We start from the raw sequence: 20,469 nt of genomic DNA, 5'->3' as shown, positions 1-20,469 counted from the left end.
CTGGTAATTATTTGCAGAACATTGCTACTCTCTTAGTAAAAATCTTGCTGGTAATTATTTGCAGAACATTGCACATTACATTGTATGTTTATAAAATTGTTTTAAGTGGTTTAATATCTGTAGTGTGCAAAAACTTATAGTGATTGACTGGGGTTTTCAAACCTCACATTTGTTAGCTGATTAACACCTATTGGTGGAAGGGTTGTTGTGTGGGGGAGGGGGTTGTAATCAGGACATATGTTTGTAGACCTATTTAGTCAGTAAAGCATAGGACGCCAGGCCTATTAGGACGCTGCAGTGGCTATTTTATGAAGTGGCTAGTTATAAAGTGGCAGCACAAAATAGCAGTGTTATACCTGTGTTTAACCGAAGGAAAACAGAAGGCAAACAAACTAACAAGATAACAGAAGGACTGCATCACAACCACAAAACGCTGGAACTTTATGTGGCCTCTCCTCGCATCAAACATGAGAACACCAAGACCAGGCTTAGCACCTCTCTGGCTGAGAACATAAAGCCTGCCCCCGGGCCTAACCACCAAGATGAACAGGGAACTGTGGGGCACAGGACCAGGTTCAGCAGGGACATCCCCATTGCTTCTGAGTATTGAGTATGCCCCCCACATTCTCCTACCAACCCATACTAAGATCTGATCAAAATGTTAGCCCAATCCTACTCTGCCACTAGTTACCTGCTATTTTTTTTTTTCTATTTTTTTTTTTTTTTTTTTTCCTCCATTGCTCGCTTCCACCCCACCATGTGTTTTTCCTGTAATGTTTACCTCCACTGATTGCACACCTTTCCATTGTGCCCTACATGCAGGGTACATCATACTACTACATAAGCATCAGTTTTCCCATATATGATCTTGGCCCTTGTATGGCTCACCTCCCACAGTGTAACCTCCAAAGTGCGCCCAACATGGCTGCCCCATATGGTACACTTGTGGATGGGATGAAAAATACATAGGCCTGATGGTTTTGATGGAACCCTACTCTGAACTGTAGGACTCTGAAATCACCCCCATTTTGTGTCATCACTTCTAGGGGTGGACTATCCCACCCTGGGTAATCCTACGCCGAGCGCCTAAGATGGCTGCTGCACCTGGTACCTTGTGAGGGTGGAATACACAACCCTTGGAAGTTATTACCCAAAATGCCTGCACCAATCCTGCGTTATGCTTTCTGTGGGCTTAAGGTTTTCTTTTATGTCTGTTGCTTGTCAATTGTTGTATTACTCAAATCCTCTGTATCATGTGCATTGTTTTTGATGTCTGTAAAGCGCCTTGAGTCCTGTTGGAGAAAGAGCGCTATATAAATAAAATTATTATTATTATTATTATTATCTTGGATTCAACTCTAATATTTTAATTGGGAAGGGTGTACTGGGCCTCCTGCCTGTCTCAACTGCCCTGCAGTCTTGTGACACATCAAACAGATGCAAAATTTCATAAGGAAAACAATGATGTTCTTCATTTTAACATAGCTATTCATTCTCGAGTTTTAACTGAGTTTTCTATTGCAGGTTATGTTAAACCTCGAGAATGAATAAAGATACGTTAAAATGAAGAACACCTTTGTTTTTCTTATGAAATTCTGCATGTGTTTGATATTTCCCAATTAAAAATTAAGGGGAGAGGGTTAGCATACTTACCTACCAGTTGTCAGGATTGTGAGCGCCGGCATGCACCTGACGGTCATGTGACCACCGGCATCGTAAGTGAATTATTAAACCTGCATTCCTGCCAGTTGGACCACTACAGTTGCTGATGGAACAAAACTCTGTAATTATTGAGCATTCAGCATTGTGCTAGCTCTCAGATTCACCCCACATCCTCGCCACAACCAATGCCCTTTGGAATTTGTCTGACTGGCTCTGAACCCCTGGGTATGTTTCCTCACTTTATATATTGCTTTGGTATCCAGCTTCATAGGCAAACGCAGGGGGTTCCGGTTGCCCAGAAACCACCCCCTCTCCATGGTAAGTGGCTCAAATTATGAGAAAAATAGCAATTGTATATAATACGATTTCTAGACCTGCAGCCACGTCATGCAGTTTAAGGATAGGGTGGCCCATCCCGGGATCAGGATCAGCTGGATCCCGGGATTTGGAACTAAAATCGCCAGAATTTCAATCCCGGGACTGGAGATTCCAATCCCAGGATTTTGGGACTGAACTGCACATGCACAGTTCACATTTCTACAGGCAGCTCTGAGCATTCAGCTCGGACGCTGCCTGGCTGTGTGACATCAGAGGTCATGTGGCGCAGCGTGGCCTCATGCTGGCCCGCCCCATCAGCTGCTCCCGCCGGCTGCCAGCAATATTAAGCAGAGGTGTTCACTCGCTGCTGGCTGCTTTGCTCATCACAGCGGTGGTATGGCATCATCAGTACTGCCCGGGCTGCCAGTCCTAGAGTCAGGAGGGAGGTATATACAGGAGGAGTTGGGACTGGAGGAGGAGGGAGCCCTGTTGGTGTTGCTGCATGCCTGAAGAGCGCCGCACCACCCAGCAGCCCCACGTGCAGTGAGACAGTGCCTGCTGCTCCTTTGGAGTGGAGAGACTGAGGAGTACTAGAGATGCCCAGGGTGAGTAAGCCAAGTTTAATTTATTACTATGATGGGGGGTTGAGTGTAATGGTGCAGCATAATTTTCCTGTGAGGATGGGACATGATTATGTAAATTCCTTTCACCCTGTGGTGTGTGGCGGGGGGGCTAGAGCAGTGCTTGTGTGTGGGCCCTGAAAGTTATTTTATTCCTGTGGGGGGCTGAAACCGGAGGCCATGAAAGATTTTATTTATGTTCTTGTGAGACTGTGCTGGACCCTGAATATTGTTTATTTTATACTTGTGGTGTTGGGGCCCTGGCTGAGCTCTGGAATAAAATAACATTCATGGCACAGCAGCACAGGCCCATAAGAAAATAATACAAGTTTACAAGTTTTGTTTTTTTAAATGTAAAGTACCTAATAAATAATATTTTTATTGACCAACTCAATCCTGGGGATCCCGGGAATCCCGGGATTGAGCATTTTTCAATCCCGAATCCCGGGATTGAAAAAATGTCCCTGGATTGGCTTCCCTATTTAAAGAACTGAGCAGAGCTGCTGCACATACACAGTGGTAGCAGCTTCTTCTACCAAGTTTGATGTGTGTGTGAATCTTAGTCCTCAATCAGTGCACTGGACCAGAGAGTAGCTACCAGTAAGAAGAGACAGGAGTGTTACCATGAGGTAGGAGAACGTGCAGTACTGGTTCTATTATTTATTATGGAAAGTATAACCTTTTCCTGACCACTCATTTATATTATTTTCATATATTTTTTTATAATATACAACTAATACTATAGACCATCTATATTGTTACATACTAATTCAATTCAGTCAGCCCAATCTAACCCACTTGTTTACCTGCCCAACCAGGTAAAGAAATGAAACAATACAATACGACAGTAGAGGGTAGATCAAAGGTGACATACGTATACAAATGAAAAGGATAATGAGTATAAATACGTCACTTGCTCCTCTTTTTTAGGGATTATTCTCCAGATGTTTAAATTCTCATGCAAATTACCAGTATCCAAAGGAAGGATCACATGTAAGGAAAAATATACAAGAAAATACAATGTGTAGTATTTTCAAAAATAAGTTCTAAAATTCAGTGTTCAGAAAACGAGCCTTTCAGAAGATATTTTAACAGGATAGTGTATCACCACCAATAATATACATTTGTAGCGTACCGAAAACGAATTAAGGATATGTACATAAAGATATCTTTTATATTCCAAATAGTTTCAACATCTAAATTCTCATTTGAATCAAATAAAGCATACCCAACTCACATGTTATCATGCTGGGATACACATATAAAGGTATCTTTTAAACGATAATTCCACACGTCAAAGGTAAAACAAATTTATTTCAGCCAAGATGAATCTTAAAATATATTTCTTAAAAGGATGACAATCCCTAACACAGTCCCAGTGAGATGTTTAACACAGTTCAGGTATGATTTGAGGTAACCAACAGCAAGTATAGGTCCAGTTGGGAGGTATGGGTATACGCACTCCCGATACCCATGGCATCCAATTCTAAAAAAGTAGTAATGGGATTTTGAGAGCTGAAAATCCCATGGCATGTAAAAAAACAACAACATACTCACCAGTCCAGTGTTCTCCAGTCAGTCCGGTGTTCTACAGTCTAGTCTCATGGGCTCCCAGTGCACTTGCCCGACTGGGGAGGAGGCTTCTGGGAGTCCCTGTGGCTGCTGTTAGGCTCCAGGCCTGCAGGAAGTCGCTATATCTTCCAATAGCCCTTACCGACTTCGGGGGTATTTCACAGCGTGGGGTTGCACACAAATCGGGGGACAGTCTCAAATGTATACACTCACACAGTCATACACACTTCCACACACTCACACACACTTGCAAGCACTCACACATACTCCATACACCTCACATACTCACTGCTGATCGCTGATGCAGTGGACTGGCTTCCGACGCTGGATGAAGAAGAACCCGCTTTAGAAGGTGAGTACTGAATAATTAATCTAATTGGAAACTTCCAATAGCTTAATTAGTCCTATGGGGGGGGGGGGGGAGGGGGAGGGGCTTCCAGGGTCCCAGAGCAAGTCTCACTGTTTTTTCCTAAAATTAACAATTTTAGGAATAATCAGACATGCTCTGGAGATGCGAGAAATAGAGAAATAGGACGCGGGGAGTTCTAATTGAATACCAAAACCCTTCACCGCTGTTTTGTTGTTTTTTTTAAATCCTGCCAGCAATTGGATTCCCCCCTATGAGTTATGAGGCAGAAAAAGTGGTGAAAACAAAAGCTCACAATGTTCAGAAGTAATTGTATAACACTATGACTAAACACAAAACTAAACTAGTACTCAATAAAATTGTCTAACCTTAACAGTACTAACTAATGAATCCATATAAGCTATACACAATATATCTTGGGAAGCGAGTAGATAGTTTTCCCCGTACACAGATCACCTTAGGAGACTATTTTGGAAGGTCAGTAACTCATATACAAGCTAGTTACCATCCCGTCAAAGTGACGGAACAACATAATAGTAATGTCAGCGCTGGCAGCTGTGTGCACCCGAATGGAGCAACACTTGTATTGCTCCGTTGTGCGCCATCTTGTGGCTGTCACGGCACAAAACCCTTGCATTCTCCCCATAGAGGTGAGGAGCAGCGTTAACCTTTTATTATATAAGATACTATTCTATGGTCGATCATCTGTGACTTTGACAAACTGCAGTTTAGTAAATCCGTCATTCTACTAGTTGTGATTGGAGCAGAAGGATGTCTGTATTGCAGCGTTGGTAAATGATCAGGAGATGGAGGAAGTAGGCACAAAGAAATGAACTTTGTCTTGGAAAAAATTCCTCACTTATACACTCCTTGTTTTTAAACCCATCCCCCGGAAATGTTATTAGAACTACAGTCCCACACAATTTCTCTATGTTAACTTATAAGCATGCACGTATTACATTACCTGTCTCATGACTCACCTGACTCTTTCAGTAACTTGGAAATTCCAGGTCAGCCACACCTCACATATTTACTCTTAATAGTGCCTATCAACATTACAACTGTTACGTAATGCACAATGTAAAATGAGGATTTTATCATGTTATACCATTAGAAGAATAGAATCTGCAATAAGTTATTTTTGTTTTCTTGAAAAAAAATTGTTGTCTTTTTTTTTTTTATTGGGCTGCTTTGTGTTTTATGAAAGTAAAGCCATGAACCTCATCTGCAAACCTTCCCATTTAAAAGTCTTCTTGTAGTAGGACAAAGATACAGAACAAGATCAGATGCAAACTTTTGACACCCACCTCCTACTTTAAATTGTGCCTGCATTGCCTCTTTGATTTACTATTCTGATTAAATTTTTTAAAGAATGGGGTCCCTATAAACAGTGTGGGACTGGGGCATGAAGGGCCCACCGGGGAGATACAGTGGTAGGGGCCCATGTTTAGGGGTGTGGCCCCTCTCCGGTGAAGGGTCTAGCCTCCACAGAGCCTTGGCTCACCATTAGGGAGTGCATGGTCTGGACCCCTTAATATTTATATAGTAAATACTGCTGGTGCATGCATGATAATGTACCAGATTAATAACAGCAATGCACTGTAGACAATATGAAAAAATAGTCCTGTGCACTGTAATGTAACACATGTAATGTATAATTCAGGTGCACAGTCTGGAACTTTGATCCCTAGAGGGGAAGGTGGGCCCCCCGGGCAGTGGGGCCAACCGGTGTTTTCCCCTGTACCCCTGTGGGCCAGTCCAACACTGCCTAAAAATACTAGTTTATGTCATGTTCTTATCTTAATACCCACTGTGTACAGCGTTGTCTCGAAGGACAGATATAGAAATAGCAGTCTTACTGGAAAATTGCTTTTTTTTCTGGAAAATATTCCCTCCTGCACCCTTCAAATCTTTAATAAGAATAAATGTCAGGGATGTAATTATTTTGGGCCATTAAAAAATAAAATTAAATATTTTTTTGTTCATAATACATAGTTCCAGATGTCCCACAGCTAGTCATCCTATATAAAAGGCTAACACTGCTCCTTACCTCTATGGGGGAAATTCATGTATTTTCCGCACTAGCAGCCACTAGGTGGCACCCGATTCAAGTGTTGCTCCCGTTCGGGCATGCACAGCCGCCGATGCTGCATTACTGTTATGCTGTTACGTCCTTTTGACGGGCTGGAGACTATTATGTGCGTCATTACTAGCAATAGCATTTGTGTATACATTAGCAGACTATGGGGTATATGCAATTGCGGTCGAATTCCCGAAATTGTCGAATTTCGGGTCATTTTCGACCAAAAAAAAAAAATCGCCTATGCAATTCAGTGCTTTCCGACCAAAAAACGGACTTTCAAAATTCGACTTTTTGAAATTCGAATTTTTGCAAATTCGACTTTTCTGCAATGATACAAGTGCTGCAATTCGACCAAAGCATATTCAATTCAAGTTTGGAAATTCGACAGCAGGGCTTTTAGACAGCAAATTCGTCATTTTCAATCCGCCACACTTTGGAGGGTGAAAACAAATAAAAAAATTTTAAACATGTTTTTTTTTGTGTTTTTTTTTCTGGGAATAGAAGATCTATTTATATTAGAAGGGATTAGGTACTTTTTTTTTTTTTTTTTGGAGGCACAAATATTATTTATATATTTTTTAAAATATTATTTTTTTTTTATTTATTTTTTAATGCTGGAACGGTAAAATCATAAAAAAAAATGGCGTGGGGTCCCCCCTCCAAAGCATAACCAGCCTCGGGCTCTTCGAGCTGGTCCTGGTTCTAAAAATGCGGGGAAAAAATTGACAGGGGATCCCCCGTATTTTTAAAACCAGCACTGGGCTCTGCGCCTGGTGCTGGTGCCAAAAATACGGGGGACAAAAAGAGTAGGGGTCCCCCGTATTTTTAACACCAGCATCGGGCTCCACTAGCTGGACAGATAATGCCACAGCCGGGGTTCACTTTTATGCCGTGCCCTGCGGCCGTGGCATTAAATATCCAACTAGTCACCCCTGGCCGGGGTACCCTGGGGGAGTGGGGACCCCTTCAATCAAGGGGTCCCCCCCCCCAGCCACCCAAGGGCCAGGGGTGAAGCCCGAGGCTGTCCCCCCCATCCAATGGGCTGCGGATGGGGGGGCTGATAGCCTTTTGTGATAATAAAAAGATATTGTTTTTTCCAGTAGTACTACAAGTCCCAGCAAGCCTCCCCCGCAAGCTGGTACTTGGAGAACCACAAGTACCAGCATGCGGGAGAAAAACGGGCCCGCTGGTACCTGTAGTACTACTGGGGAAAAAATACCCAAATAAAAACAGGACACACACACCGTCGACAGTAAAACTTTATTTCATACGTCGACACACACATACTTACCTATGTTCACACGCCGACATCGGTCCTCTTCTCCATGTAGAATCCACGGATACCTGAAAAGAAAAGTTCAATATACTCACCTCAGCCATGGTCCAGAGATACATCCACGTACTTGGCAACAAAACAAACCGCAAATACCCGACCACCGGACTGAAAGGGGTCCCATGCTGACACATGGGACACCTTTCCACGAATGAGACCTGTCAGTGACAGCTGTCACAGACAGGTCTCTAAGCCAATCAGGAAGCGCAACTTCGTTGCGCTCACCTGATTGGCTGAGCGCTGTCTGTACTGTGACAGCGCATCGCACAGCTCCCTCCATTATATTCAATGGTGGGAACTTAGCGGCTAGCTGTAAGGTCACCCGCCGGTCAGCGGCTGACCGGCGGGTGACCCCACCGCTACCCGCAAAGTTCCCACCATTGAAAGTAATGGAGCGGCTTTGCGAGGCGCTGTCACAGTACAGACAGCGCTCAGCCAATCAGGTGAGCGCCACGGCAGTAGCGCTTCCTGATTGGCTGAAGGGACATCAGTGACAGGAGTCACGTGATGTCCCGGCATTCGGGAAAAGGGGTCTAATGTGAAAGCATTGGACCCCTTTCATTAGTCCGCTGGATCGGTGTTCGTTTTTTTTTTTTTGCCAAGTACGTGGATTATCTCTCTGGACCTGGATGTACCTCTGGACGCTGGAAGGTGAGTATAATTTTTTTACAGGTACCTCGGATCGTCGGAGACCGTGGCAGTCGGCGTGTCAACATAGGTAAGTATGTGTGTGTCGGTAGTGTGTAATAAAGTTTTACTGTCAAGGTGTCTGTGTCCTGTTTTTATTTGGGTATTTTTTTCCCAGTAGTACTACAGGTACCAGCGGGCCCGTTTTACTCCCGCATGCTGGTACTTGTGGTTCTCCAAGTACCAGCTTGCGGGGGAGGCTTGCTGGGACTTGTAGTACTACTGGAAAAAACAATATCTTTTTATTATCACAAAAGGCTATCAGCCCTCCCATCCGCAGCCCATTGGATGGGGGGGGACAGCCTCGGGCTTCACCCCTGGCCCTTGGGTGGCTGGGGGGGGGGACCCCTTGATTGAAGGGGTCCCCACTCCCCCAGGGTACCCCGGCCAGGGGTGACTAGTTGGATATTTGATGCCACGGCCGCAGGGCACGGCATAAAAGTGCCCCCCGCCTGTGGCATTATCTGTCCAGCTAGTGGAGCCCGATGCTGGTGTTAAAAATACGGGGGACCCCTACTCTTTTTGTCCCCCGTATTTTTGGCACCAGCATCAGGCGCAGAGCCCGGTGCTGGTTTTAAAAATACGGGGGATCCCTGGCCAATTTTTCCCCGGATTTTTAGAACCAGGACCAGCTCGATGAGCCCGAGGCTGGTTATGCTTTGGAGGGGGGACCCCACGCCATTTTTTTTTTCGGGTTTTTCACGTTTTTTACCGTTTTTTAAAATAGCGGTAAAATCCGCCAAATCGGCCGATTTTCGCCCGCGATTCTGGCGAATCCGTTTTTCATTGAATATGGTGAATTCCGGAAGCCACCTTCCGGAATTCACCTGGCGAATTTGGTCGAATTAAAAAACGGCGAAAATTGCCGCGAATTCGACCGCAATTGCATATACCCCTATGGGGGTAATTCCAAGTTGATCGCAGCAAGAACTTTGTTACCAGTTGGGCAAAACCATGTGCACTGCAGGGGAGGCAGATGTAACATGTGCAGAGAGAGTTAGATTTGGGTGTGGTGTGTTCAATCTGCAATCTAAATTGCAGTGTAAAAATAAAGCAGCCAGTATTTACCCTGCACAGAAACAAAATAACCCACCCAAATCTAACTCTTTCTGCACATGTTATATCTGCCTCCCCTGCAGTGCACATGGTTTTGCCCAACTGCTAACAAAGTTCCTGCTGCAATCAACTCGGAATTACCCCCTATATGCAATTACAGAAAATATTAAAACTAAGAGTTGGTCTATGGCTATGCAGACTGGCCACAGCAGTAGCAGCTCAGACACCATGTATTTGCACGTACGATCCCGCAGCCATCACAAGATACATGCCCCGAAATCAGCCATGACAATACTCCTCGTTAACACCTCCAAATGGCCACTTCCTGTTAATCACTCTGCGACAAAGTTCTCAGTGTGTGCGGGATCGCAGCGGCACCTTCGCGCATGCACATTGTGTTTGCAGTACATGCGCAGTTTGCTAATAATCGCTGTTGCGTGAAGATCGGCCAATGCGTACAAACATGAATTAGGCCCTTTGTTTGATGGCCATGATGAAAATGCAAGTGGGGTGTGGATTGCTCGATGTTATAGATGGTAACATAAGTAGAAATTCTGTCAATAGAAGAGTATAAAATAAATCATGTATAGTTATTTAAAATTACAGCATGCCATGTTATCTTCTATAGATAACAACTGTAAGGATTTGCGATAGCTGAAACCCAGGCTGATTTATGGTGTAAGTTGCTTTGATGTACAGGGTCGAGATAGCAGTTAAATTAGAGCCTGGCAGTGGCAGCTTCCACTAGTGTAAGAGGAAGAAAACAATGCCTTGTGGCCCAGTACTATAATACCACCGAGGGCCAGATTAAGGTCTGTGGGGGCCCCTGGGTAACAAATTTGTGGGGCCCCCACACACTGTCCTCACAACTGCAAAAAAACATTGGAGTAGGAGTACAGCATTTACCTGTCTCCTATCCGTCCTCCTCGGCAGCTGAGCTGTTCCTTTACTGCTGCGTCCGCCGAGGAGCTTCAATCACAGCAGTGTGAAGTCTCGCGAGATAATGTCAAATCTTGCAGGACTTCACACTGCTGTGAGTGAAGCTTCTCGGCGGCCACAGCTGTAATGGAACGTCTCAGCTGCCGAGGAGGACAGAGAGGAGACAGGTAAATCAGGGCCGTCTTTTCGTATGGGCTCAATGGGCTCTTGCCCAAGGGCCCCAAGAGAATAAGGGCCCTAGGCTGATAGCTGAGGTTCCCTTCTTTACAGGGGTACCAGATTTTTGAAAATCGGCCATGGGGAACCAGAGATATCCGACTTGAAAACAGTAGTCCCCATCCAAGCCTGTTAATTGCTCTTCCCAACCAGATATTTCGGGTTCTTTCTGACTTGGAGTATTTCTAAGGGTATAAGCCAAAAGCTGGAACTCTCCCCTTTTAGTGAACACTGGCAGCTTGTTTCTACTGTGCCCAGAACCAGAGATATCAGCCTTCAAGCAGCTGGACCCTGCTCCAGCTCCATATGCCTAATATGCAGTTTTAGATTTTCATTGGTGAATTGCTCTGGCTCCTGAACTCTGATCCCCAAGTCCCCAGAACCTTCTGAAAGGTGGAACTCTCTAGTATTTTATTCCATTCAAAGCTAAGAAATATATTTTCCGGAACTTGAGATATCTGCAGCCAAGCAAGCTGCCCTCCCACAGTAAAATGATAAATATTAAGCCCACGTCACTAGCCACCCCTCCTCTATGTATTAAACACCCCCTACCACCCTGGATGTCATGTACCAGCGCTTCTTCATTCAGCCCAATGCCCCCTTCTACAGTTTAGCCCCATCTGTGCAGTAAAGGAATAATTAGCAGAAATTACTGCTTCAGGTCCTACATGCTGAGCAGAAGATAGAACACCCCCTACTGCCCACGGGACATCAAAGCTGCTGCTGATAGCTCCTCCCACCCCTACCACTGGAGCATGGGTAGGGGGCCCAGTGAATTGCTGTGCCCAGGGGCCTACACCGCTGTTAAGACGGCTCTGAGGTAAATGCTGTACTCCTGCTCCGATGTGTTTTTGCAGTTGTGAGGACAGTGTGTGGGGGCCCCGGGACAACCGACTCTTCCGCCCCGCCATTAATCCGGCTCTGATACCACCTAAAAAACATCAGGGCCGCGGGACATCTAGCAAGCACAGCTCTGTGTGCACAACCCCTGTGTTTTGGGTTTGCATCTGTGTTAGCTTTTGTGTTTTGGTTTAGGTTTTGACAAAACCACCCTCATGTGTTTTGGTTTCGGTTGTGGATCTGTATTTTTTTTTTTATTATAAAAACTGCTAAAATCACATAATTTGGTTCTTTTTTTTTTTGCTCTTACAGCATTATTAACTGCAATAACATTAATTTCCATTAATTTCCACTCAATTTTGACCACCTCACAGCACACAATATTGTTTTCATCCAGTTCAGGCCAAAAGGTTGCACCAAGCTAGCTGGCTGAATAAACTGAAAGTGAGGCAACGCCTAGTGACAAAAAAGACAATAAAAGAAGAATAAAAAAAAGATTGATTAATTGATTGTGGTAGGCATTGGCAACTGTATGGTCCTTATTCTCTGTGAGGTGAGGACTAGCAGTGAAAAGACAATAAAAGAAGAATAAAAAAATGAATGATTGATTGCTTGATTTATTGTGGTAGGCAACGATATAGTCCATATTCTCTGTGAGGTGAGGCCTAGCGGCATAAATACAATAAAAGAAGAATCAAAAAATTATTCAGTGATTGATTCATTGCACTAAATTTTCCCTTTATTAAAGGTGTTTTTTTCTTTACCACTGAAAAATATTGGGGTTTTTTATATTCCAGATGCCCTGACTTAAACCACGTATGCCCTTGGGAATTGCCTTTAGTAGATGATGTTGAAGGACTAGTATCGTAATGACTGCTGGCAGCATCTGCAGCCAATATTTGGTTGCTGCTCCTGCGCTTCTCTCAAATGATCTTTATTCATATTGCCGAACACAGAGTAGTAAAAATAATAGAAAAGTATATTTTTTTATCTACTATTTTTTTTATTCAAATGACAGCTCACACATCATTTCAATTATGTACTGTGTTTCATGTTCACATAGATTGTGCTACCTCTCCTACTGCATTTCCATTTTTCATATACACTATATAGGTATCTTTCCTGATACAGGTGGCAGCATCGCTGTGTTTATATTCAGTTTATCATTCATTTTACTCCTTATATTTGTATTACCTCTTTAGATAAGCACGTATAAGGAGTTCTTCCTTATGTCCCCTCCAGCCTAAATATTTCTAAGTATTACATAGAGAAACGGTAGGCAACCCCTGGCACTAGTGCCACAAGCTGGCATGCAAAGATGTTTTCAGTGGTGCCTGTGCGGTCAGTCCCTCTCTTACTAGGTGTGCTGTGCTGCTCCTTCCCTTGTGATCCACATCTTTCCCTCACAGACTGGACACTTTTATTGAGCTAGACCCTCCTAAAACTGAAAAACCAAAAGTGTGGCCTGCATACCCTGAAAAGCAGGGGCTCTGGTAGGTGAACCATGCTACAATTAGTCCTGCTCAGAGACTGACAACAGTACAAAACTCTGAAGCATGTGTTCATCAGGGCCGGTTCTTGCCCTTTTGGCGCACCGGGTGGGAAATAGGGGCGTGGCTTCATACAGGGGGGCGTGGTCCGTCACGCCCTCTGTACAGTAGAGTAGCGCCGCTGAAAAAGAAAAAAATATATACTTACTATCCCCGCTCCCGACTGCTGCAGACCTCCGCCGGTGCCGCTCCTGTCCTCGGATCTGGCATAGACAGACACTAGAGGTCAATTATGACCCCTAGCATCTGTCAGTCCCACAATGCTGTGCGGTGCGCGATTATGTCTTCGCGCATCACACTGCAAAGGTCCTTTCCACGAAGGGAAACTAGACGCGTAGCGTCTAGTTCCCTTCACAGCGGGGAACCAGCGGGACCAGCGGGGGACGCAGCGAGCAGCGGGGGGGCACAGCAGTAGCGGATCTTGCCATGGTGCGGTACCCTCTGGATGGCGCCGGCACCCTCCGGAAGGCGGCGCCCCGGCAAAAGTCCTGCTTGCCCGTGGCAAGATCCGCTACTGGTGTTCATCTGCAGACTACAATTTAGACTAAATAAATCTGGACTTTATCACTTACATTAATGTAAAAGACTTGTTTGGAACCAAATTTTTAAAACTATTTGTTTGTATAAAATTCTAAACCAGATGAATAGTTTTGCATTAGGACGAAAGCAAATGTTGGCATGTCTGCACAGGATAGGACTCTTGGTGAAAGCTGGATCCACCCTACAACAATCCTCCACTTGCCTCCAATATGATTGTATCCAGGTCAGCATGATTCAATCATACGGTTAACTACATTATGGTGGTCATTCCGAGTTGTTCGCTCGCAAGCTGCTTTTAGCAGCATTGCACACGCTAAGCCGCCGCCTACTGGGAGTGAATCTTAGCTTCTTAAAATTGCGAACGAAAGATTCGCATTATTGCGAAAATACATCTCTGTGCAGTTTCTGAGTAGCTCGAGACTTACTCGGCATCTGCGATCAGTTCAGTGCTTGTCGTTCCTGGTTTGACGTCACAAACACACCCAGCGTTCGGCCAGACACTCCTCCGTATCTCCAGCCACTCCCGCGTTTTTCCCAGAAACGGTAGCGTTTTTTCACACACACCCATAAAACGGCCAGTTTCCGCCCAGAAACACCCACTTCCTGTCAATCACATTACGATCACCAGAACGAGGAAAAAACCGTGAGTAAAATTCCTAACTGCATAGCAAATTTACTTGGCGCAGTCGCAGTGCGGACATTGCGCATGCGCACTAAGCGGAAAATTGCTGCGATGCGAAGAAATTTACAGAGCGAACAACTCGGAATTACCCCCTATGTCAAAAAGTACACTCTAATATATATACACATACATACAGGAATCCACCACACTCACCATTCCCAGGAAAGGGGTGCACTCATGTACTCCCCACCCCCAGGTTGGCGTGCAGTGGGCTGTGACCACCTGCTCAAATATACATATACCAAGAACCCCGCACTCTCCTTAGTAATTTAATTCATCTTAATACATAACTGGACAAATAATTAGTTTTTAGTTCATGAATTGTACAATGCATTTAAGCTTGGAGTCCACATCAAGGGCATACCCGCACGCAGGGGAGGTTTCCGAGTACCTAGAAACCCCCCCCTGGCCTCCAATCTATCGCTCAGGAGGCTGATCTTTCTTTTTTAGTACAAATACGTCACCTGTCTGGGGCTCAGCCTCACTCACAGGCTCTGTGTCTCTCTGCGCGGCTGCAGCAGCTGGCTCCGTTATTTACACAGAGAGCTTGCTCGCTGGCATGTAGGAGGGAGCAGCTCCTCTCAGGCTGTATTCGCGTTTGGGCTTTGAGAGATGAGAGGAGCAGCAGTAGCAGCCTGTCTTTACTCCCCGTCAATAACTTCAGTGAGGAGAAGTGTCTGAATATGCTGGGGCGGAAGCGGTAGTGAGCCTGTAATAAATACTTTTGACAGCGGTAACGAGTGGGGCGGGGGAGTGCGGGTTACGAGATGCTGGCTTTGCATGTGCTTTGCTGTTTGCTTATGGAGGGGGGCAACTGCTCATGTGTTAAATACTACACGTAGAACTATGGGGGTGATTCCGAGTTGTTCGCTCGCAAGCTGCTTTTAGCAACATTGCACACGCTAAGCCGCCGCCTACTGGGAGTGAATCTTAGCTTATCAAAATTGCGAACGAAAGGTTCTCAAATTTGCGAATATAAATTACTTTGCAGTTTCTGAGTAGCTCGAGACTTACTCTTCCAGTGCAATCAGTTCAGTGCTTGTCGTTCCTGGTTTGACGTCACAAACACACCCAGCGTTCACCCAGACACTCCTCCATTTCTCCAGCCACTCCCGCGTAGTGTTTTTTCACACACTCCCATAAAACGGACAGTTTCCGCCCAGAAACACCCACTTCCTGTCAATCACATTACGATCACCAGAACGAAGAAAAAACCTTGTAATGCCGTGAGTAAAATTCCTAACTGCATAGCAAATTTACTTGGCGCAGTTGCAGTGCGAACATTGCGCATGCGCAATTAGCGGAAAATCGCTGCGATGCGAAAGAAATTACCGAGCAAACAACTCGGAATGACCACCTATGGTAGCAAGTCTGACTGACAGGTCTCTGCTGAGGCTAATATAATAACAATATGATAAAATGTTACTATATTGTCAGCCCTGAAGCTCTTGGCTAAGAATACATTTCAAACTGGCTACAGTTTCAGTTTTAAGAACATATAGACACACTTAATATAGTAGACTGCCTGATATTAGAGATAAGGGGGTTAATGTACTATCTGTCGCTGTAGTTATCAGGGAGAAGCATTATCAGCGCACGTTATGTGCACTTTACCGCTTCTCCATGTATGAAGGAAGCGGTGTGTGCAGGGTGATAGTGCCCCTGTCCTTATCGGCGCTGCTATCTAAAGGATTGCAGGCCGCCAAGTCTGGGCAATGTATGAACAGTCAGCATCGCTTACTATTCCGACACATGCAACAGGGCCGGATTAAGCCCTCGGGGCGCCCAAGGCACCCAAGACATGAGGCCCCCCCCCACCAGCAACCATCCCCCGCAGGGGCAAACGCAGGATATGGAAGGGGGGTTTACTTTGATGAACGTATGTATATATATATATATATATATATATATATATATATATATATATTTCTTGTGTGTATGTTGCACAATTATGTGATATTTTTCTGGGTGCACCTCCCCGTAGTTAAAACAGGTATCAAGTCCTATTAATAAAATTGGGGAAGGATAATACAAGAATTGTTGTCTGTGCAGTCACCATTTTCCTTTCTTTTACTGTTGCTCAATCATCACATCAGAAAGAGAATCTGGTAAATGGCTTACCATAATCATTGGGCCTGACAAACTGCTTTACATAAACTGCACTTTGCTGGGGCAGCAGTGGCAAACGCAGGATTTGCATGGGGGGGGTTTCCAGAACTGGGCGGAGCCAATCACGGGGGTGGGGACTGAGGTGACCCAGTATATGCTGGATCCGTAAAACTAGTGTGTCTGTGTGTATATATATTTATATATATATATATATAGAGATATGGGTTTGCAGGAGGCACTCAAGCAGACTTTGTAGCTGTATTAGTTTAAGTCAATTTATTAGCCAACATGTTTCGGGGACAGCGCCCCGTCCTCAGGGCCAGACAAGCCAAATAAAACAAACATGGAACATTTTATAAGACACAGACAGAGACATTAAAGCTGATCATACTCACCTGCTCCACGGCGCGACCGCCCGCCAGTTCGAGTGGCCCCACTTCCGTGTTGCTTCTGCTGATGTCACGGTGCGCCGCGTCGCAGAGAGATAACCATGGTGACTGTAAACAAACAGCAATGCGTCAACCATGGGGTGAAAATGTACATACAATATTTACGTGATAGTTAAAAGACATATAACAGGGTACATAGACATTAAAAACTCAGGATGCGCCACGCTTAGTGTGATCAGCTGGAACCTTAACATCTAATAGTCTCATGTTATAAGTACATGACACGCTATGTTGCATAAAGATGTGGAGGACATTTTGGGCAAAGGAAACAATATACAAAGAGAGCAGTATGTGTGGGAAGGGAAGTGTGGTCATGAGTATAACGGAGTAGACTAGAAAAAATTATAACTATGTAGTTTTTCTACAGGAGACACTGCAGACCCAGGTTCTCATTAAGCCCCCTGGGAGACAGTGTTCCCAAATTAAAAATCCATCTGGATTCTAACTGTAACAGGGCCCTATCCCTATTACCCCCCCTGAGTTTACGGGGGACATGGTCAATTAGGATGGCCCTAATACTAGCTACCCCATGACCTTGTTGCATACAATGGCGTGCAAAGGGTTGTTCACTCTCCCTCTTCTCCAATGCCTTCTTGATGGCACTCCTATGCAGTGCCATACGCTCACGAAACTGTCTTATGGTCTTGCCTACGTATGCAAGACCACATGGGCACGTGAGTAAATAAACCACATGTGTGGTGGTGCACGTCATTCTGTGTTTGATGGAAATTTTACGACCTGTTAGTGGATGGTTAAATGTTGTGCCTACTGTCAATGTGTTACAAGTGGCACATCCTAAACAACGGAAACATCCATTTTTAGGTCTCAGAAAGTGTGATTCCCTATTTCTAGCCAATTCTGTTATATCAAGTTTCACTATGTGGTCATTGATATTTCGCCCCCTTGTATGACTTGGTAGTAAAGCTGTATTAGCCAAAGATGACAAAGCTCCATCTGTTTGTATAATAGGCCACATTTGTTTGGCCTTCTTCACTACTCTCTGACTCCTATTGGTATACTTATTAATCCAGGGAAAAATATCCCTAGTTCTACGTTTTTTGGGGCCAGCTTCCAGTACCTGTTGTCTGGTCATGCTTAGTACCCGTTGTTTAGAAGACTCCAGTTCCCTTATGGGGTACCCTCGCTCCGCAAATTTATACTTCATCTCCTCCAATGCCCTATGGGTCTCCTCCGGATCTGAGGTAATGCGCCGTACCCGCAAAAATTGCGAGTATGGGAGCCCTTTGCGTAGGGGAGCTGGGTGGAAGCTTTGATATTTCAATAAAGTGTTCCTATCGGTAGTTTTGACATACAAGGAGGTAACCAGTTGGGCATCATTATTGGTAATGGTTACGTCCAAATAATTAATGGTTTTCTCATGTATCATGTATGTAAGCTGTACAACATGTCCAGTTAAATTATGGTTGTTAAGAAGAGACTCCAAATCCTCCTTCGGACCCTGCCATAGAATCAGAAGGTCATCTATGTATCGCCTGTAATAAAAAACCTGCATGGATACCAGTGGGTCCAGGGAAAACATTTTACATTCTAATTGGTACATGAATGCATTTGCATATGACGGGGCCACTGCTGACCCCATCGCTACTCCTGCCAGTTGTAACCAGAATTTACCGTTATAGACAAAGTAATTCCGACTAAGTACCTTGTTCAACAAAGACAGGAAAAAAGAAATCTCAGGTCCTTTATAATCCATATTGTTATCTATCAACAACCTAACTGCCTCCATACCTGCATCATGTGGGATGCAAGTATAGAGGCTTGTGACGTCCGCACTACACAGGACCAATCCCTCCGGCAATGGACCCAGGTCCTGTAACTGTATGAGTAGTGACGTAGTGTCTTTTAAGTAAGACGGTATAGATTGTATACACGGGTTGAGGTAGGTGTCTAAATAGACAGATATAGGTTGGAACAGTGACCCCCTGGCTGATACTATAGGTCGACCGGGCGGGTCAATAATGGTCTTATGGACCTTCGGGACCGTATAGAACAGCGGGGCTTTAGGGAAATCTACTGTGAGAGCCTTATGGATTTGTGGGTTAATAATATCCTGTTCTAAGGCATTTCTTAATAGAAGATCTAATTCTGACTTAAACTCCCTTGTAGGATCACTGGTCAACCTCTTGTATACAGCGGGGTCATTAAGTTGGCGGTCACTTTCCTTAATGTAATCCCCAAGGTCCTGAACCACTATAGCTCCCCCTTTATCAGCTTTTCTGATCACTATGTCAGTCCTGTTGGACAATTCCTTTAGAACCGACATCTCACATCTAGTCATATTTTTATATCCCTGATATTGAGTTTGACTATTGCCCTCTAATTCCAACATGCGTGAAAATGTCCGAATGGAAGGGTTGAGACTCTGAGGATCAAATTGGGATCTGGGGGCTATTGCTTGTATTTTGGGCGGGATGGCTGTGGTCGGGGATCCTGGGGTCCGGTCATTGAAGAATTCTCTCCTTCTGAGGGATCTGTTCAGACAAAGCATTTCTACCTTCCACTCAAGTGGGTTAGGTGCTGTTGTGGGGACGAAAGATAGTCCTTTGGATAATACTTGATACTCCATGTCAGATAGAGGGGTGGAGGATAAATTGAAAATGGATTCTTTCAACGTCGTGGAGGCCTTTGCCCGGATGTTCCTCTGGCTCTGCCCCGCCCGCCTCGTCCTCTCCCTCGTCCGCGTCCCGGCGTTGGTACGCGGTTGGAACGTGTTTGAATGAACTGAGGGTCTTGCCCTAAAGGGAGCTGTGGCTCTGAAGTTGAGGTCATCTCTGGGGCGAATTCAGAGTCACTGGCAGATGTGCTTACTCCCTGTTGTTGTTCTCTGCGTCGGCGGGTTTGATAACGGCGGTTAGGGTATTGCCGGTCCTGACCTGGTCGCATACCTCCTAGCCAGGGGTAGACCTGTCTTTGTTGGTAATCCCTCTGTACGGCTATTAATTTATCCTTCTTGAAACGTACCAGTTCCTGGCGATATTGTTCAAGCTGACCGCTCAATTTCGTGACCCAATCCGTTTGGGTATCTGTTGATAAGGCCGCTTTGTGTTCTGTCTCAAAAGCCTGTATTTGTTCACGTGTGCTATTGAGTTCTCTTGTGGACTCCTCCACAACCAACAGGATGAGGTCCATGGAGCATTTGTTCAGGATCGCAACCCACCGCCGACAAAATGCTGTGTTGTATCGACCTATTGTTGGTGAGTTGCGAATCCTGAACCCTCTCGGTATTAGATTACTCCGATAGTAATCAGATAGTGATATACCGTGGTATAAAAAGTCCACTTCTCTTTGTTTCATTTTAATCCACTTTTTGAACAGCTCCTCATTAGTACTTTTAATGGGCTCATCCTCCAAACGTCTTTCCACCAATATGGCTTTTGCTTCGGCGTCCGAGAAACTTAAACGCTCACGTGCATCACGATGAATTA

The sequence above is a fragment of the Pseudophryne corroboree genome, chromosome 10, assembly GCF_028390025.1.
Source record: "Pseudophryne corroboree isolate aPseCor3 chromosome 10, aPseCor3.hap2, whole genome shotgun sequence".
NCBI classification, from domain to species: domain Eukaryota; kingdom Metazoa; phylum Chordata; class Amphibia; order Anura; family Myobatrachidae; genus Pseudophryne; species Pseudophryne corroboree.
Note: the sequence above shows the minus strand (reverse complement) of the source record.